This window comes from Dermacentor variabilis, chromosome 4 (assembly GCF_050947875.1).
Source record: "Dermacentor variabilis isolate Ectoservices chromosome 4, ASM5094787v1, whole genome shotgun sequence".
NCBI classification, from domain to species: domain Eukaryota; kingdom Metazoa; phylum Arthropoda; class Arachnida; order Ixodida; family Ixodidae; genus Dermacentor; species Dermacentor variabilis.
Window position 1 is genome coordinate 162,480,014 of NC_134571.1, and position 22,327 is coordinate 162,502,340.

Sequence of the window (22,327 nt, forward strand, 5' to 3'; positions counted from 1 at the left end):
GAAATAAACCCTTGCCCTACGGTTCCTGAGCAACTGGCAGCGATTCTAGATAATCAAAAGGCATCTTCAAATGAACTTAAGTCTATCCGGGAAAGCTTATTAGTTTCACGTTGTTGAAACTAATAAAAGGCTGGCTTCAATTGAGCAGAAATTGCTGGCATAGCCAGAGACCGTACTTAGGGTAGAAGAGTGTGAACGTCTTGTTTCACACTTAACTGGCCAAACTGCTTTCCTCCTAAAAAGATTGATGACCTTGAAAATAGATGCCGACGCAATAACTTGATTATATATGGAGTCGAGGAGTAAGAAACCGAGACAGAGGATTCGCTCAGGGATGCTGCTTTGGCAGAAATATTTGAAAGGAAATTGGGAATAAAAGTAAGTAGCCTTGAGCGCATGGACCGCTTGGGCAGAAAGCGAAGAAATCGAATGCGCCCAGTGATAGTGCGCTGTTTTGATTTCAACGAAAAAATGCAGCTTCTGAAAAATGCAAAGAAACTAAAGAACACTGAGTATTCGCTGTCGGAAGACTATTCACTCAAAATCCATAAAATAAGGAAGCAGCTATGGTTGTCTGTTAAAGACTGTCGCACGCCTGAAGATAAAGTGTATCTGAAATATGATAAGCTAGTTTTCAGCAAGGTGACGTACGTGTGGTATGAGGACAAGAATAAAAGACGCAGGCTTGTGAGGTCCGGCAGAGATTTGAGCGGCGGCACAACACAGGACAATGGATGCCAGGCTGCACCCAGCAATGATCGAATGATCACCCGGTGAAGTGCCGCAAATGGGGCATCGAAGTGACAGGAAAATAAAACTTGTCATTTGCGGTTGCTGTCTTTTAATGTGCAAAACATCGTGAATGAAATAGCCGAATTTGAAGTGTTCCTTTATGACCTCGGCCCACACGTTATGTTGCTGACAGAGACCTGGTTACATGCTGGAGTGTTCGATAATGAAACCTGCAAAATATTAGAGCATATAACCTGCCGACACCTGACAGTATTTCTCGAAGATTACAAACTGTTATCAGATGGCCAGACGGGTTTAGGCGTGGTTTGTCGACAGTGACGCAGCTGCTTGGCACGTGTCATGATTTTGCCCTCGCGATTAATAATAAAGAACAGATCGACGCTATATTTTTATACTATGCGAAAGCATTTCATAAAGTGCCCCATAATAAACTATTACAGGAACTCTACGCCATCGGATTGAATAACAGGCTTATTGAATTCATTAGAGCTTATCTACAAAATCGGTATCAGTATGTCCAAGTTGACAAGTACTGCTCGGAGACTTTACAGGTGACATCAAGGACACCGCAAGGGTCAGTTCTGGGACCGATCTTATTCCTCATTCATGTTAACGACATTGTGAAAGTCATACACAGTGGTATTAAGATAAACCTTTTTTGCGGACGACTGCAATCTTTATGCCTTGGTTAAATATGTAGACGACCAAACTACGCTTAATAAAACACTCGCAGAAGTTTCAGGCTGGAGCAAGAAATGGGACATGTTCTTAAGCGCTGACAAGTGCTTAGTCCTCCGTGTATGCAGGAACAAAATCGTTTTTTAACATTCTCATTCTGTGGATGGCATTGTACTTAAGGAATCACCTGCTGTTAAGTATCTCGGAGTCACTATTACAGAAAATCTCAGTTGGGACCTTCATATTCATACAGTCTGCCCTAAAGCTTTTAACTTTTCTGGTTCATTCCACGAAGGCTTTCAAAAGCCCCTATGAACGTAAAATTAGCAGCCTACAAAGCGTCGGTCCGGTCATGTCTTGAGCATGCTTCGTGTATATGGGACCCTTGTACAGAAAAAACAACGTTGCCAAATTAGAAAGAGTTCAGAGAACCGCGGCTAGATTCATTTGCAACCGATATAAGCGCACTGACAGCGTGACAGAAATGATTGCTTATCTTGGTATCGATACACTTAAAGCTAGACGTACCGAATGCAGATTAAAATACTTGTGCTTAATGTATAACAACATAACACAAGTCACCAATTCCAATTTAATTACTCCTCATACTCTGCGCACAAGTTCGCGTTTTGATATGGGGAAAATGTTACAGGAATACAATGCTCTAAACGATACTTTTAAATATTCATTTTTTCCAAAAAAATATACGTGCGTGGAATAAATTACCGAAACATATTGTAGACAGAACAAGTGTCGAAGGTTTACTTACAAACTTGAAAATTCAGGGGTAAAGGGTGCTTACATTGTGTTATATGCAGTGTTTCGTGTCTTGATTTATTGTATTTGCTTTTTATTGCTGTTGTGGCGAATTTCTGATGTATTTCTATTTGTGCCTACTGCATTGTGTTATATGCAGTGTTTTATGTCTTGATTTATTGTATTTGTTTTTTTATTGCTGTTGTTCTGGATTTCGGATGTATTTCCATTTCTGCCTACTCCTGCGTGGAGTCAAGAGACTCTGCAGTATTCTTGTATAAAAATAAATAAAGATATGTAGAATCTACCCCACTCTTGGCCAATCCCCGTAAGGGGGTATGTTCCAAACACCTTAAGATCATCATCATCATCATGATCATCATCAATGTTTAATATTTGTTTTTCTTATTTTTTTCTTTGCACTTGAAGTTTACAAATTAATAGACGAGGAATGAAAGGGAAGAACTAGCAAATATTTATTTAACACCGTAACCCAACAACGTTACCTTTTTGTTTTTGTAGAAGTAATGTGCGGCTGATGATTACGGTGCTCAGCAATGACAAGTGCCTTGTGGGGGATGGGAAGAAAGGGGGTTAACCGAGATGGCCGATTTTTATTAGCCATATCAAAAGAAGCCAACAAACACTGGCACCAAGGACAGACAGGCAGACAGACAGACAGACAGACAAAGAACTTTAATTAGAAGGTCCTGAGAAGCTTTGCCCTAGGACAGAGCTGCGGGCCGCTCCCACGTGGGGACTGGTAGGCCGAGCCGAACCGCCGCATCGTGGGCTCTCTGGACAGCCCAGGTTTGACGTGAAAGTTCTGAGCTCTGGATGGCAGAGCTCCATTCTTCTTCTGTGATGCGATTGGGTCCCTGTAACGAGGGGCATCGCCAGAGCATGTGTGCGAGATTGCTAACAACCCCACAGTCGGGGCAAGTAGAGCTAAAAGCCTCTGGAGTGATCGTGTGGAAAAGGGCGAGGTTTGGATAGCACTTAGTCTGAAGCATGCGTGAAGTGGACGCCAGAGGTCTATCCAGTTTGCGGTGAGGGGGAGGATAACTCCTCCTGCCCAGGTGATAGTGCGTAGTAATCTTGCTGAAAGTAGTGAGAGTGTCCCGAAACTCGAGAACCCCGGAGTCTGAGTTCGATCCTGCTCCCGCGCGGTGGGTTTGTGCGCGCACTTGGGAGTGGGCGATGTCATTGAGATTGGGAGACAAGTCAAGCTGGGGTTCGAGGTGAGCCGGAAACCACGTGATGGTGTGCGGAGAGATGATCTTGTTCTTGAGAATCTTGTGAGCCTCCTCAGCGATGGATCCTGAAGCGAAAGCCCTGACCGTCGATCTCGAATCAGTGAAGATTTGTGATCTGCTGTTGTCTAGGAGTGCTATAGCAACTGCGACCTGCTCCGCTCTGGTTGGTGTTGAGCACTTCAGGGAAGCCGCATTCACCATCTGTCCGTTGTGATCAACGAGGGCAATGGCGAAGTTAGACGACTGTCCATATTGGACTGCATCGACAAAACATGCCATGTTGGGATCGTGCTTGGCACGCTTGAGTAGGGCGAGGGCTCTTGCCCTGCGTCTGTCTACATTGTGTTGAGGATTAACATAACGGGGAAACCGTGCAACTCACATGTTGTTCCTTTGATCTTGTGAAATCTCATATTTCCGCTCTTCCAAGAGGATAGGGTTGATCCCAAGAACCGGCAGGATCTTCTATAAAGCCGGGGTACAGGATAGACGGACCAGCTGGGCTGACTCCTGGGCCTCGATTAACTCGTCCAATGTGTTGTGCACTCCTAGTTGCACTCCTCCACGCCTATTCGAGACTCTGTTGATAAGTCTGATCATGTTCTCAGTCTTGGCTGTGAGCTTGTTGCGCGTCATATTGTTACTGCCATTGTATTCGATGAACATGCCAAGCACCGGTATGATGTCTACTCTGGGGATGGTACAGCCGCTTTTAGGCTGGAAGCCGTTATCAGAAATAAACATCAAACTCCGCACCAAGGACAACATAGGGGAAATTACTTTTGCCTAATAAATTAAATAAACAAACGATAAACTAATGGAAATCAAAGTGGATCAAGAAATAACTGGACGCAGGTGCATGAAGATCCCACAACGACATCTCGCCTGCGACGCTCTACCTATTGAGCTACCGCTGCGTCGTTTCCCCGCCCACATTCTTGGGTATTTATGTTTCCTAGTAGACCCTTGCGAGGGTTAGCCAGTGCCACTACTCACAGACCCCGGCGGCGGACGCGGAAGATTCCTTCTGCCACAGGCGTCACGAGAACGTGATCTATTTCGGGTGAAGGCAACCGCTCAAAAAAGCCACACATGCTACCTGAAGGGATCAATGTTGCCAGATTCGAGACCCTCGTTATGAGATGGGCCATTCCAGTCATTCCAATCAACACTGCGAAATAATTGTGATTTAGTGGTGCTTTTTATAAGCTTCACCGACGCTTCAGTACACGACCATTTACATTACGTGCCTATCACAACTTGTCCGACTATTTCAGCATTGCATACCGGGCGCTTTTTTAGACCATACATAATTTTTTAATGTCGCTAGTCGAAGATAGCATAATTCTAGTCATTGAGCTATATTAGTCAAAGATGCCCACATTACATGCACGAGAAATTGTTATGCATAGTAGGTTAATTAACCTACTATTTAGGTTATTTTTGGGGCATATTGCAATTTGCGAGTTGTAGCTTCAGAATTAGAAGTTATTTTCAGAGTGGCACCAGTTTCGAGCTATTTATTGTCAAAGTGCGCGACGAAATAAATGGGTGTTCCAGTTACTTTTGTTCTTCATTGCATAGAACTGCGGTTTCAAGAAAGCGGAACAAGAGAGCATTTTCACCGCAAGCTTCAGATCTCGAAACCCATGCGATCCTTTGAGTTTGTTTCAACCGGATATCGCTTAGAAACTAACGTGCGGCAATTTGTAAATTTGGATGATTGCCGCAGAGAAAATAATAAAAAGAAGGTAATTTATGAATTATGGTAATTAGTTGATTATGCGTTTAACTTTCATGTGAGAGTAATGTCCGGTGCTCCGAGTAATCCCGCTTAAGGACTACAGTTATGGTATCTGCAACAGGCGATTAAAAAAAAGCTTGCGTGGTCCAAAAAAAAAGAAGAAATGCAGCCGGCCCGTATAATCCTGTTGCTGGTTTCGTATGCGAGCATTCTTTCGTGTTACCATCACTTACTCGTGTTTATGCTCTGTGTTCTCCCTCTCAACTTATCTTGAAGTACTTCTAGCCATGATGCAGAATTCCCTAAGCTTTTCATTCAGAAGTGCACCTCGCCATAGGCCAGCCGTCTGTTATTCATATTTCCAGCATGACGATTCGCGAAATTGATGCTATGCACAAATTCCAACCAGAGACTTGTTGTGAATACGGGCCTCTGATACCCAAATTGGTGCTCCTGTATCAAATGGTTATGTGGAGCCATTACTACTAAATTTCATTGAAGGGCAATCATGCGCCAGCACACTGCGCTGCAAGCATCGGACTAAAAAAGGTAAAAACGACCACAGAAAGAACATAAGCACGCAACATATATTTGAATACAGACAAAAGCTTTGGTTAAAGATTTTTCAAGTCGTTTGGTAATACCGAATGAAAAATGGCGTAATTCGAATCGCCAGTGCTGCGTTCAAGACGACTGGCAGTCACGCGCTCTGCGTGTTCGACACCTCGACTTCACCGTCTGTGGCCTCATCGTGGCCTTCTTCGGCGATGTCGAGGCCAGCTCCCTGCTGCGCCGTCACGTTGTAGTAGAACACCACTTGTGGTTGCGCTGCCTTCGTGGAGGAGGCAGTGGTCGCCTCCGTGTATGATTTAGCCATGTCGAAAGCGTAGAAGGTGGCCGCCGCGGCCACCGTGAGGTGCACCATCGCCGTGCATAAGAAGCAGACCGTGCTGGGTCCGCTGGAGGCGCCCGCCTGCAAATGGAATGCAGTGGGGGATGCAGACCTTGTCGTCAAGCAGCGGTATTCTTCAAGTAGGAGGCTATACGGATTTCACAGAGATCGCTGCATAAAGCATTTACGTTTTCATTTTGGCTTTGTTATATGCAAGACAGCAATGGGTACGAGGCAAGCATTCGAGGCGTTGCCGTCGCAGTTGACATCATCGAAGTTCCGGCAAGCGGCGGCATCCACACCGTAAGAACTCTAGTTTAGGTTGCGATTTTGATGCGACGGTTTGGAATCACCCATTGAGTGAAAAAGTCGGCCTCTGTCATCCGGAGCAGCGTAACGGCTCCTAAACTCCCCATGGCTGCGACGCCATGTCACGTACGCGCCTCGGCGGAACAGAGTGGGTGAAAGGGTACGAACACGTGCTTTAGATACATTGACTGTTGCGCGCGTTCGTAATCCATACTCAAGAAAGAATGGCACAAACTAACAGGGATGAGACAGAAAATGCGGACGAGCGCAGACTAGCAACAATGCTTTATTTGAAAAAGCACGCAAAATATATACCCTGGCATATATAAACACGTCTAGCAGCTTAAAGATTAGTGGTTAAGTAATCAATTTCTAGTTCGTGTGGACTCACCGATGGCCTTGCTGCGCACATGTCACCGGATTTATGAATAGAGGACGCTACAGCAATCTCCCTGGCTATCCTATCTCTGTTTCTTGACAGTACCTTGGTTTGTGTTCGCAGCGGTTGGCACTTCCATTCTTTGCAATGTAGGCACAGGTTCGACGGCTGCCCTTTCAAGCAAGCGCTGTGGTCCATTAATCGGTTGGTCAAACACTGTCCTATTCGGCCAATGTACCACTTCCCGCAGGACAGGGGAATGTGATGCGCTACACCGCTTCAACATTCAACCAACCCGTCACGGTGTTCGACATCACAATCACTCCACTTCTGTTGAAGGTGCTATCGTGCTACTTGGACCTAAATTTACATTGCTAAACCCTACGTGACGAAACGGTGACGTCAAAATCACTGCGGCTTACTCGTGAGCGTCCCCATTAGATACTATGGCAATCGAGCGCGGTAGCATGATGTCACGGATCGAAGCGCACAGGCCTTGTGCTATTCACGAGGCGTGGGCCAAGCGCCTCAACGCGCTCACTTGCCCGGTAGAAGTTGATGAGTTGATGGACTGCTCACAGGCGTTCAAATGGACATCATTGCTTTTGCGATGTAACGCCATAACCAGTGTTAAGGTGTTCTCGCATTTTTTTTTGCAGAACCGCTTATTTCCGGGCTCAGAAAAAATGCATAGAAATAAGGAAGCTGAGCGGCAGCCAGCTGATTTGTGCTGCGCCAGCGATTTCATTTTTTGCGTAGACAGCGATCCAGCTTGGAAATTACGCGAAAAAGAGCGCTGGTACACGAGTGAGTTAGCACTCGTTGATGCTGATGATTGCAGCATGACAAAAACAACTCGAGTAAAATACGAATAGATGGACGCTTCACAAGCAGCCGTTGACACCTTCGCCTTGGGCACATTCGCACCGTCATTGAGGCCTAGAACTGATGGCGAACAGTAGCCGAGTTCTATTTCCCGTCGTGCTTGGAACGAAACTGCTAACCATCGGTATTGTGCCGTTACCTTTGGTACCTTTTGCGCTGGTGAGATACCTAACAATGCCACCTCGGACAGCGGTGTGCTGTCATCTAAAAAGCCATTGTTTAGCTCGCGGCAACTGTTACTCTAACTTGCAAAAATTCCTTCCACTATTTCGTTGAATAATGACTTGAGCCATTTGTTTGCAACTGTACGAACATGCGAGGCTAAGCGCTGCGGCAGCCCACGTGAAGAACGAAGTCACACTGCAAAATGTGGTGTGGCTTGACAAAAATCTGTCCAATTTTAGGATAGTTCTCAGCGTCGCTATTGCACGATAACGTTAGGTGTTTTGACTAGCTAAAAACTCTAACTCACAAAATATCAATAGATAGGCCACTGGCGCGCCCTAATAACGACTCCAGTTCTTTTTGAACTGAAGAGTGATTTGGACTATTAGCTGCATCTTTATCTCCTTTAATATGACCATGGTCGCAGAAAGCACGGCGTTATGTAGAGCGCACGCGAACAGAATGTGTTCGGAGCATCTCAGCGTGGAAGACGCCTCTACCGGAGATTACAACGAAGGCGCCAAATAAAACAACGTTCGAAAGAAGAAGACACGAGACAACCACGTTGGCGGCTACGTGGCTGTCTCGTGTTTCCTTCCTTCGTCCGTTGCTTGATTTGGCGCCTTCGTTGTAATCATGCATAACCAACTCGCCCACCAGCATGTGCTCAGTCTACTGGAGAGTTATCATCGATGAAGTAGCTGGGGCGTAGAAAATTCTTGGTACCGTTGTAACACAAACGCAGGACATGCTCATTTTAGCTTTTATTCTTCTGTTTCATCATCATCATCATCATCATCATCATCATCATCATCATCATCATCATCATCATCATCGTCGTCGTCGTCGTCGTCGTCGTCGTCGTCGTCATTATCATCATCATCATCGTCATCATCATCAATAGCAGCAGCAGCAGCCTATCTTAAGGCGAAGAGTTAAGTGCCTGATGGGTCGAAGAGACCGTTCGCTGGCGTTACCGAAAACTTGACCGTCCCGCGTTATGGAACGAAAATTTAATGGCGCCAAAATTGATGAGAGTCGAGCACACCGCCATTGCTGGCAGGGGAAGCAACGACCTTTTGTGTAAATAAAGCAGTTACTTTAAGGACCCCGAACCCACGACTTTTGCTGGGAGCCGAACCCTTGACCATCTATGCAACCAAAATTCAATGGCACAAAAATTTGTAGTGCCGGCATTGTTGGTCAAACTCACAACCATTGGTATTAATTAAGGCGAAATTAAGGTGCAGTTGATTAAGACATAGGTAATTAGGGTCCTTGAGCCCACCATATTCCGTGAAAGGCAAATCCGCCGCCTTTGGGCTTAATTTTTGCAAAGTTAATTATCATATTCGAACCCAGGACCATTGGTGGGACCAAAGTTCAATGGCGCCAAAATGTATGATGCCACAATTCATGATCGAACTCACGACCATTGGTCGTTGTCGAACCCATGACCTTCAGTGTTAATTAGGATGAAGTTAATTAATTAAGGCACAGTTATTTATAGAGTTAACTCACTGACTCTGACCCCTGACCTTTGGTGGGAGAAAACAAGTAATAGGAAGTGACAAATGACTCGAATGAGAATATCAAGTAGTTTAATGTCTTGTGAGCGGGAAGGCTTTCGCCTTCATCCTCTTTAGCGTATGCTAAAGTGACTGTCAACTTTTTATGTTCACTACAGGACTTCTCCCAAGGCTTCTCCCAACGTTCTTCAATCACCCTTGACTTGCGCTAGCTGCTTCCAACTTGCGCCTGCAAATTTCCTACTTTCATCACTCCAGGTAGTTTCTGCCGTTCTCGACTGTACTTCGTTTTCTTGGCACCCGTTCTGTAACTCGAACGGACCACCAGGTATCTGCCGTATGCTCTCGTCGTTAAAAAGAACTAGGAAAGTGATAACTTTTGAGCGTAGTCGCCATTTACGTGTAAAACTACCAACGGCCTGTGCAGAAGCAGTATCACCGTGAAATTCACTTTGATGACGGTATCCCGACTGTGACGCTACAAATCATTATTTAACAATTGTATTCCAAGACCATGTGTTGTGGCAAACTATCAAACACGTAGGTAAGTAGCGGATACTTTCCTTGACGTCGTTTATTGGTTTGATCTATCTACTAGTACCAAAAGGGGCCACGTGAAAGTGCATTATATTATATGCGGGCATTATATGAGTGTGCGGAATAAGTTACTACTTATTCGGCGAAGGTCTTGGAGTTCTCAAGAGCAGTTAACATTACAGATTTGGCGGGTAGGTTGTTCCATTGCTGTTCCACTGTTTAGAAGTTAGAAAAAAAATGAGACGAAACGCGTGCAAGCATGTGCGCAGGAAAGATGAACAGATTTCTGATCACTGGAATATTCCTTCATTATCTGCCACTGCTATGAAACAGCCAATTCTGGTAATAACTTTAGCGGAGTGGCGTTCGTATCCTGAAGCGCGAAAAAGAAACTTGTAATGAAGTTGGGACTGGAATAGTATTATCCCGACCCTGGGTCCTGAAAGCAAGGTTACCGTCAACACGCGGCAGTTTTATCTTCTTGGCTAGCCACCCGTCGTAGGTACCTGCCATATTTGTATCTTTACCATAATGAATTAGCCATCACGTTTCTTTGCCGATAGCCTCTTTTGGACTGTGCCATAATATGAAAATTATAATCATCAGCACTCGATGTTCATATCAAAGAACCAGTTGATGACAGTATGTACCGTCCACTTTGGACAATCCCTCCTTGCGGGTATGTGCCATGATATAAAAATCACCATCTGAGTCTGTATTCAGCAAGCGGACATGCATCTTTGCTGATTGCCTGTGGTGGGTACATACCCTAGTATGGAAATCACAATTATCGTCAACACGCGGTCATCACCTCAAAGAGCAAGTTGGGGGCACGATATGTACCACTCGTTTTTTGACCAATATCTCGTTGTGGGAATGTACTTTAGTACCAAAAATTTTCATCATAATCAATATGTCGCGACCATCTGAAACAGTTGGAGTTGGCATGTAAGAAGTACTCGTGCGCTTTTGGGCAGGTGCGTCTGCGTTGTTAGGCCCAGGTTCAAATCCGGCTGCGCTGGTGGGCCGAACTTCGACATGCTTCTTATTATTTTTACGCAAAGGTTGAATCTACTCGGCGAGAACCCGACCAGAGATCGACAGATGGACTGACTCAGTGGCATGGTAGGCAAATAAAGGTTCGTTTTAAAGTCATTACATAATATCAGGTATATTGTGCCCAAAAGGAACACACGCATTCGAGTAATTTTTTTGCAACTGAAACTTCGAGCTAACGCGAAACATGATAGAGGATAACAAATTGCGAGCAACAAACTACTTAATAACAATGTTTCCTTGTCCTCACAACTGCGCTATTTCTTATTGTTAAGTCTACCCTTTGCCTTGCTCTGAAAGTCATTGCTAGCGTTTTATTTACATGTCTCCATGATTCGATTCGATAGGGCAGCACTGCCAAAATAAATGGGGCCTACCGGAGTTACCTAGGATACAGGAGGTTGCTGTTCATGTCGAGGTGAGTACGTTGGCATGTAAGGGTGACCAAAGAGCATGCGCTGTGTCCAGCATGGAAGCAGTATTGCACCGCAGAAGTACGTACTGAAGAGCTAGGAAGCTCTATCTTGGGGCTGACTCCGTTTTTTCTATTAAAACAAAGATATGCATGCTCTCAATAGGAGACGGCTCAACACATTTAAATGAAATTTATGACATTCAGGAGCAAAGTTCTTGTTCTTTAAACAGTAGCAATATAAAGCTTCATTCCTTAATTTGGGTTCTTACAATAGTTTCGAAACTTTTAAAAAATTAATGCACAACTTCACACATATGTACCTCTAGACGAAATAGACAGTGCTGTTTGCTGAGAGAATCTAAAGCAAACAAATTTGATAAATGAGTTTCTCAGTTTAGGCGAAAATGTTACATTTATAAGGGTTTTGCAGAAACCCTGATAAAAGTTAAGGGATATATTTTGGAGTAATCTAATATACATAATTATGGTTCGCTTTTCATGACTTAAAGGTGCCATTCGCGAAATTCGCGAATGGCACCTTCATGGCACATTCGCGAAATTCGCGAAAAAACGAGCAGCAAAGTCGCTTCTCAGCTTTTTCTTTTATATTGGAATATACCACTTTACATAAATGGTGGACGAAACTAAAGATCTTGTAAAAGGCGTTGGTTTTATATTTATTTAATGAATGCAACACACCTAACTTATTTTCTCTGCTTTGGGTGGACAAAGAAAGAAGAAAAAACGCAATTTGTTCGTGCTCCTTTACATACATGGGATCCATTGAGCTGAATATTTCAAAGAAAACATGCACTTTAGGCCGTTATCTCCAAAATTTTCCTTGTTACAATTGTAATGCCGGCTTCCCCCAACCAGTCTATAAGAACGTTCAGTCAGGCCGCAAGAAATTCAAAAGTGATTTACCTGTCGCGAAACAGCGGGAAATGAAAAGCTCAAAACGAGTCAGGCGCACACGTTTGTCTGTTCGTGAACGAAGGGCACAGATTAGTTATGCTGTAATCCGCAGACCTTGTATCCTGCATTTCCGCCATATACCGAGTTCAACTGCACTAAATTGTTGTGTGATACGCGGACTCGTCAAATGTCATGTTGGAATGTGGGCAGTTGGCCGAACTGAAACATAGAGCAAAATGCGTCGAAATAGTGACACGGAAAGGGTATTCCTTGCCTCACAGTAGATTTCGGTTAATTTGATCTTTCTGCGTGTTTCCGTAAGAAACGTGGTGTAGGCATTGCGCTACCGTACTGTGTGTGAGGTTATCCCGCGTGGCACAACCCCAACGTTGTTAGAATATCCCGTTTTAAGAGTAAAGATAGCGTAACGGAAGCTACTTTATGACATCGCCTTCACAGCTACGACCTGTGATGCTGCGTTCTTACGTTAATCGCCGGCAGAGTCTATTGCATGAATGAAAGATAACATTGAAAATCCGATTATTGATCTCGGTATAAAGGAATTTCGTACTCAGAGAAGAAGAATTCTATATTCTTCTCAGTGTTTCATTGTATCCTCAAGGGGAGAGCAAACAACTCATCTCATTGTGACAACAACATTTAATGTACACATTTTAATGAGCATGCGACCGTGCAGCCATTCCAAATTCGTCGTACAGAGCGGTGCTCCAGGCTGCGTAATGGTACTCGAACCATGAGGTCCCGAGTCTGCTTTGGAGGAACATGGATATTCAGGTACTGAATGGGGTGTCTATGGAACGTCCTATGGGTGCCGCAGCGGTTGCTGGGGCAATTTCTGTGGGCGAATGTCCACCGTGGAGAGGCGCTGCAGTTGAAACATAGTGCGACTGTGAGATATTTCTCGCGTAAGTAAAAATAGCGAGAGAGTGTAGTTTTATATTCTCGTGTTCACAGGTGTTCACTTTCGCGACTGCAACAGGTTGACTTGAACAGTCTAAACGATAAATGATCACTCTTATTGCTTGAAAGCCACGGTCTTGTGTTTTACGCCATTTCATGCTTCCTTTTTTGCGTTAGTCTGGCTGAAAAAAAAACGGCTTCGTAGAGGAAACTGTCAACGTCATACTTCATAATAATTTCGTCAGATACCGAAGATGTCGCTTTGGTATGTCTTGAATATGCGCAATTTTCTAAAAATTGTGTAAATCCTTAAATGTGATTTCATTGCCTCAAGACATTTCGTCTGCTTTGCGCTAGTCACTAATGGTGTCTACGCATTTGGGGTGAAGCATTAATTTGATGCCGCCGAACAATTGGAGCCATGGAGTAGAAACGCCAGAAACGACTGTTCCTCTCCTCTACGCCAAAAAAAAAAAACAAAGCTGCTTCTCCCGTGATCGAGCGCAGATGTAAGCATCAAATGTCCACCGGCAAATTAGATTGGTTGGAGATCATACTAGCCAGAATCTTAAGATATGTGTAGTACATGTTCGTAACGCCCCACCACACCCCGCCAAGCCATAGTGTACACTGGTCCATACGGACACAATTGTTTCCTGTCATAGACAGAATCTCGTTGCCAGCTTCGACTCGGTCAAAGAGTCAGCAGCGGTGCGTTGTACGCTACCGGTTATGGACGGGGCGCTACCGGCGCTATTAGGGCGCCGGTCGTAGGGAGCCTACATGCAAGCGCTAAGCCTGTAGGCTGTAGGCCGGACGCGCCGCGAAGCTCACGGACAGCTGGCGTCCAATAGAGCACCGGTAACTTTGGCGCAGCGATGAAAGATGACAATCAAGTGTATAGTGCCGTGTATCTGCCTTTTGAATGTCGCTATTGGAAATAACAATTAAAACTTCAGCGTACTACCAGTTAAAGCTTGAGTGATATTGTGAACAAAGGTTTGGAAGGACTCAGAAGCAACATTTTTGCAACTTGTTTGGGATGTAACTAGCATATGTAATACAGTCTTGACTGGTTGCCCGGATGATCTCGTTTTGTTCTCACAGCTTGCTTGGATGATCCCGTTTGAGCGCCAGGATAAGGATTTGGCTCAGGTGAATTGAAGGTCGCCGACAACGAGAGCTAAAAGCATTTCTTGCTTAAAAAACTCAGTGTCCCTCTACTTCGTGAAGAAGGATGACCAGCAAAGCTGTGTTTCTGGGACCCTTAATGGCGAACTGCACCTCCTCCGCGGGTCAGCGCGGCATTTCACCAACTTCGGGATCGGCCCACATATTGGGAGTGCCTAACGCCTGCTTCACCTCCGCCGGGTGTCGCATCGGCATTGCGCAATCTTCGGGATCGGCCGACGTACGGGGAGTGCTTAACGGCTGCTTTACCTCTGCAGCGGGTCGGGCCGGTATCGCAGTATCTTCGGCATCGCCGCACGTATGGCGAGTGTTTAATGCCCCCTTGACCTCCGCCGCGGGTCGGCGCAGCATTGCGCAATCTTCGGTATCGGCCCACGTATGGAGAGTACCTAACGCCAGCCTCACCTCCACTGTGAGTCGGCCCGGCATTGCACTATCTTCGGGATCGGCCAACGTATGAAGGGTGCCTAAAGCCTGCTTCACCTCCCCCATGGGTCGCCATGGCATAGAGCAATCTTCGGGATCGGCCCGTGTATGGGGAGTGCCTAACGCCTGCTTCACCTCCACCACGGGTCGCCCGGGCATTGCACTATCTTCGGGATCGGCCCGTGCATGGAGAGTGCCTAACGCCCGCTTGACCAATGCCAGGCCGACCCGCTTGAGCTCCACCGCGGGCCGGCCTGGCATTGCACTGTCTTCGGGATGGGCCCAGGCATGGGGAGTGCCTAACGCCTGCTTCACCTCCGCCGCAGGTCGCCCCAGCATTGCGCAGTCTTCGGGATCGGCCCATGTATAGAGAGTGCCTAACGCCCGGTTGACCAATGCCAGGCCGAACTGCTTGACCCCCGCCACAGGCCGGCCTGGCATTGCACTGTCTTTGGGATCGGCCCACATACGGGCAGTGCTTAACGCTTGCTTCACCGCCGCCGCCGGTCGGCCCGGCATTTCACTGACTTCAGGATTGGCCCATGTGATGGCGTTTTATTCTAGAACGACCGCTTCAATCACGGCGCGTACTGGACATCAAGAACGCAAGCAGCGTCTGACGCGGACGCCGGAGGAGAAGTCTCGAGTTATGTGACGACACACGGACACGATCCTGGGAGAACACGCCCATAACAGCTTTGCTGTAAAAAGATTGTGATGTTACACTGCATAGAGCTGCGTACCTGTTCGAACAGGATGTCGTGCGGCGACAGGGGACATCCAGGCGCGTCAATGACGGCCGGAGCCGCGCTGACGAAGGAGCTAGTGGGCCGGAGGCCGATCATGCAGTACTGCATGGTGCTCACGGTGCAGTCTTGAGAAAGAGCAGGGAGCTGCTGCGCACCACTGGTGCCACTGGGAAGTTGGCGAGTCGCGGTCACCGGAGTGTAGTACTCGGGCGGCGTGGATGGCGAACCGACTCCGTCACGGTGGTGGGCACCGGGGATTCGCGCGTTGTCCTGATGGCACGTCTCTTGGAAGTGGCACCGTGGTACTGGACTCAGTCGGGACTGGAGAAGGCCAGTGGCCCCCGATGGGTGGTAAGGGCCGTGTCTTGCCAGCGGAACTAATACCAAGAAAGAGAGAGGCGGTTGTAGAAGGGCCTGGCACCAGTTCTTCTTCTTCTTCTCCTTCTAGCCCAGCCTGACATTGCGTGGTCAATCCTCCAAGTGAGAGCGTATGTGCTTTGCACATTGGGACCTTCGGGGTGCAGAATTTTAAGATGATGTGACACTACCTTTTTACGTGGCTTTATGTGGCCCCTTGGTCGAAAAGGAAAGGAAAAAGAAAGGAGGGGCAAACCCGCACCACCGTTAAGGTATAACGGGTAGAAAACGAGTGAGTGAGTGAGTGAGTGAAAACTTTATTGAGCTCTAGCAATTGTGTGCTTCTGCGTTTAGGGCGGATTCTCCAGGGGAGTCTTCCTCCTTGTGTCTCCCCGGAAGTCTTCACCCACTACTTTTTTCATCCTTTAATACGATGGTCGGCTGCCGTCAGTCCCGGACTCTGGTGGTTTCTGCTGTCCTTCGCGCGCGGCGGACTAGACTTAGCTGGTCTACGCAGCGGTCGCTGGACGCCAGTTCTTGCCATTGGTCCGCACTTGGGTGGGATACGATTGGAACTACGTCAGTTTGTTGACAGGCCCATGTTATGTGGTGTAATGTGGGTTTGTCATTGTACCATGGGAATTTGTCCTTGTATAGTGTGGGGTACATTTTACTTAGCACGTTAAGAATAGGGTACGACCCTGTTTGTAGTTTCCTCCATGCGACAGCTTCTTCCCTGCTAAGGGAAGAAGCTCTGGAGGGTACCGTTTCCTGCTATCTCTGTAACTGTCTAAAATGACCGAGCCCTCTCGGGTACAGGCGTGGGTTCCTCGAGGCTGTCAACGTCGGATGCTCGGTAATTAGCGTACTCTCGAGCTATCCTGTCCACCTCTTGGTTCCCTGCCACCCCTGTGTGTCCCGGGACACATATGATAAATTTGCGGAAAGCCTTACGCATTTCATTTTTACGTGTGAGAAATGGTGGGATCGCACGGGAGTGTTCTTTCCTTTCCGGTGGAACTTTAATTTGAAACAGAAGCATGAAAAGACCATCATGTGTGAGGTGGAGAAAAATAATAAAATTTGACTTAGGTGTGACTACTGTGAAAACGATATAAAATTTGACGAGGACGACACTGAGCAAGCAATGCATGCTGGAGTTAACTCGTGTGAGGAGCAAAATTCGTATCAGCTCAAAGAGGTATATAATACCGCAAAACAATGTAGCTGAAGAGTGAGGGTGATAGCGTGTAGACTTAAACATGTAAGAAGAACATCAGTATATTAAAATGTCCGAGAACTGCTCGTGCCAATGAAGCCTTGGAATGGGGGCCACAACCATCGTGCCTCCTTTTATTTCTTTTTAATGAAGTTTTTCCTCACTGATTCACTCAGCACGAATTCGAGATTGCGTAAAGATGTGCGATGAATAATTAGTGAGTGATGTGATTGCTTCTCAAAGCTGACTGCAGTGGTTTCAGGCGATAGCGGTCATTGTCGTAAATTAACCGAGGCGCAGATTTTGTTCAAATTGAATATGATGTGTACACGTAGGAAGACCTTTGAAGTCTTGTTATTCTGCAGTGCGGAATACTTATGCCATGTTGTTAGTGTTACTTACGTGCAGCAGAGTGGTGGCCACACAGGACCACACGAAGTGCTTTAAAAATATAACGAAAACCTTGAGGATTGCGGAATAGTTCCAACATATATGATGTTCGCAATCCCTTGTAAGTGCCGATGAACTATAAACGCATATCTAGGCCTATTGAAAGAAAACAAAGTTATTCTAAGCAATAAATTACGCAAGAACCCTTGTTAGGATGACCTTCCATAATAATGCGATTAGCATTCAGGAAATGCAGCGAGACACCACATTAAATAAGTCAACTTTATTTGAGAAGTTCACTGATAATTCTGAGAATTCCGTTGCTTTGGCTGTGTGCGACCTACACTTTCTTTGGCATCGGCCCACATTGCTATGGCAGTCACTTTGCAAGATCACCTGTGAGCATGACGGCATGTCGCCGACTACATGCCGACGACGAAGTGACATCAACAAAACGACAAAAGCTGTATGACGACGACGGCATGAAGACAACAAGATGGCTATATTGAAATGATAACGCTAGTAAAATAACAGTAGCGTTACGATGTCTGCTTGAGGATACTGTGACACAATAATGCAATAGTAATTTAAGAGGTTTGGAACTTTCATCTGCAAGTAGGAAGAAAAATTTCACATATTCGATTATATTACGAAGGAAATGGCGAGAGTAGCTCTTGTTTCATTTTAAAACATAGCGATGCCTCAAGAAAGCTCCAGCAATTCAACACATTTACATTTTAGGGAAAGCAAGGATACAATGGCCATTGCAGAATGTACACTTCACATGTAAGTCAATTGACCAAAGTGACTGTCACAATGAATCTGTAAAACTGAAGGAGCTTGTTCTACGTATAACCTGTAAAACAGAGCAGTAGGAATAGAAGAATAAAATGAAAAGCGGAAGACGAGCACAAGGGTTGAGAATAAAGACTGGTTCTTGGACTCCAAGCCGAAATCTGGTGATGCCATGCGACCATTTTGTTCGCCTACAGCGTACTACAGCGTTAACACACGTCGGAGAAGAACGAGGTACGCACACTTCGTTGTTTGTGTTTCCGCTTTCAATAAACCATGAATCTATACCAACTGGCCCAATTTTCTATTATCCAGTGTGTGCTGCCGCTTGTGAGCAGTACCAAGCGTAAACAAATATTCCTGATGTGCACCAATTGAAAAATACCATGCTACGTCTACATTGGCAGTGCTAGCGAATTTCTTTACTGTCGGAATTGCGTTTCATATGACATAGGTGATCGGACACACAATATATGTCCGCTGGCAGCCACTGCTCCAAGTCGTTTCATCACGTAACTCTTGAGCACCCGTTATTAACTCACTGGTATGCCATCTGCTGCTGATGAGTGCATTGTCTCATGGCTGGTTTAGGCTACCCGGATAATAATGGTCCTGTCGTTAGCATATGAGGAATTTCTGTGTATTTTCAGCTCGTGTTACCAGGAAAACTTTCCTCTGCGAACTAGACTCAAGCAATCATCGCACATTCGCAAACGATAAATCACGGACGACCTCTTTCGCAACATAAAGTTTAAAAACATGCTCTATAACAAATTTGTTAAGTCGCGTAATATAGCCGATCTACACATATTTAAACGCTACCGAAATAAGCTAACAAATGAGCTTCGGAAAGCCAAGACCTCTTATGAATATGAATACTTCATGTCTTGTCAAAATGATAGTCGCAAAACTTGGAAAAAGCTAAATGTTATGCTAAATCGAGCGTCGTCGTCCATTGCAAATATTCAGATATTTAAAGATGGCATTATCATCCCGGATTTGGTTCTTTCTGATTGTTATAATAATTTTTTGTTAATGCAGCTGGTTTATGTGTCCATAGAATTACCGTCCGCTACTTCAGGTCAGGTGCCCGGATAGTATTTTCTTATATTCTACTACTGAATCTGAGCTAGTCCATTTATTTTCTGAGTTGCGTAATACCACGTCGTGTGACATTGACGGCATACAGATTAGACCTGTAAAGCACGTCTTAGACATTATATCGCCTGTTTTAGCATACATTTACAACCTCTGCCTGACATCTGGGGTGTTTCCTGCGAAAATGTGGACAGGTAAAGTGCTTCCAGTGTTTAAAAAAGGCATTAAAACTGTGATATCTAATTACAGACCCATTTCTATACTTCCAGTATATTCAAAAGGACTTGAAAAAATAATATTTCGGCGTATTTCAGATTTCCTTGAAAAACATAACCTGTTCACTGACTGTCAAGGTGCTTTCCAGAAGGGGCGGTCAACCCAGCTCTCGCTCTCTTCCTGAGTCACGAACACTACTGCTGTCTCGTGTGGAGTACGACGTCTGCCACAAACATAAACATGTTATTCTTGCTTAAAAAAAAGGGTAATACGTAGCGTCTGTAATGCTCCAGTAGACGCTCACACTGCACCTCTATTCAAACAGTTGAAATTACTCGCGGTGAATTCTCGGTTAGATTTCAGGCTGTTACTAGCCTATCGTAAAGAAGTAAAACAAAGCCAGTCATACATCATGTCGTTAGCACAATTAATTAGAAACAGAACAGAATACAGTACACGGTCCCCTGAACACTGGTATGTGCCGCACCCTTGAAATAACTATGCTCTTCAAATGTTCCACCAACGCTTACCACGCCTGTTAAACACGCCTAAACGTAATAACATTGATGTCACTTCTTTTCCTATATCGCATTTATATGAGCATTTAAGTTATTTTTCAACACAAATTATTTTGTTGTTTGTGGCTGTTTCTGAGGTAGACTGTCGTTACACATCTCCGTTTGATATTAGCCTCTGTCAACGGCTCAATCATGTCTTATTCTTTCCTAACAATGATTACTTGGTTAATGATTCTATCATTGCTTTGGTTGCTCTAGTGTACACTGTGGATTTCGTAGTTTTTTATGGTTTGTAATGTTTTTTCCGTTGCATTTCTGTTTGCTGGCATAATGTCTAAGGCAACTTGTCATTTTTTAGCTTATGTATTGCATTTGTCTGTCCTGAATCAGTGCCTGTTCCTTCTGCTGCTGCCCTCAGACCGGATTTAAGGCCCGTCAAGTTGCTGCGAGCAACTTTTTCCTTAAATCCCCCATAAATTGTGTGGTATGTTACCGAAATAAAAGCATATTATATTGCATTGTTTCTTTGTCCTGTTTTCTTCCTGCGCTGTTTATTTGTTACATCTGTTGTGCGGTTGAACAGGGCTACTGAAAAGCTTTTCAAGTACGTCCTAATTGCCAAGCTTCTATTGTAAGCTAAACAAACGTCGCGTGTGTACTTTTGGTTATAATTGTCTACTCCAAGTCATGCGCACTATTACAATGTGATGATTGTAATTAAGTGGTGTTGCCGTAGTTGCAGGGATTGGGCCACTTCTGGGGTCGGAGAGAGCCACAGTAAATATTGTCCATGTAGCGGTGTATCGCAGTGCTTTCTTGTTTATGCGCGGTACGCTATTACGTGCCACTTGATATGTCAATTTCACTTTCATACATCGAGTTGCCGCTGCACCTTGACTTGAGCGTACAAGGAATACAGCCAAATGTGCGAATGGGATGAAAGCGTCAGTCCGCACTCTCTTCATAAAGGTTGTGGCCCAACACCCGTAGGTGCGACCAAGTACCATGCTCTTTCACTCGAGACTTCAATTGCTCTTGGTTCTCTTATCCTTCCTTATCATCGCAAGAATAGACACGGATTGGCAGCTCGTGCTCAAATAGATTCAATGGTAACTGACACATTGGCATGAACTTGACATCTACACGTCAAACCAATGTCTAAGATGACTCATCTTAGAATAAGGTGCGCCTTGCTGGCTTTTCAGCAGTTTTCCCCCCGAACTACAACCTCCGATTCGTTCTGCGAATATGCTTGACCACACAATTGAGAGCGCAGTACAATGCACCACAGTTCGGTAAACTCGATCATTAGTAGTCTCACTTAGTAATGAACCGACCCCTGATACTTAGTAGAAGTAAACGCGGCTGTGTAGACTTTTGGTGAGTCTGTGTCCAAGTGACATACGCTAGGCTTAGCAGAATTTTCTCGAATCTAAGTTTAGGTGAGTGGTAAGCAACAAAATATATTTATGAGGGAGTCTGAGTGAAGTCTCTTTACTAGGGTAATGGAAGCCACAGACAATGAAGGTATCTTGAGAGGCGGAGTGGACGTGAGTGTGATTGTCTCGAATTCTGCATATACATACGAGCGCAGCAGGCTGTTATCGTCGCCACTTGATGTGAACGTGACCGACCGCATCAGAAAGAGAGTGACTTGTTCAGGTCACTTGCTCGATAAGGTGGCCTATGTTCGAAGCCTATACCGTGAACTTTGGTTCCTTTTAGATGGGATGCTATGGAATCTTGACAGTGTCAGTCTTCCGAGTATATTTACTCCGCCAGTGGCAGATTTACGATTTATACAGACGCTGTTTCTAACGGAAGCCTTTCGTTTCAATGAACAGACGGCTCACTTTAGTCGACGACAGGGACATGTCCTTCTTAGGTGAGATTTAAGGTCCAGATCTTCCTGGACCGTACTTCGCAAGCGTGAAATTCCCTCTTTGTTACAGCTGCATTAACAGTGGCAGTTTCGCCCGAAAGGTTGCGGTAGGAAATTAGTAGACAGTCATAATAAATAGAGATAGCCGATGTTAAAGGAAATATAAGTTTGTAAACTATCGCTTCCCAAATTAAGAAGCAACGAGTAAGCGCGCAATGGCAAATACGCAAGCATCCCAATCGATGACCGTGGACAGTTGCTGTCAAAATGCTGGCTTGTGAAAGGGAAGCAGCCGA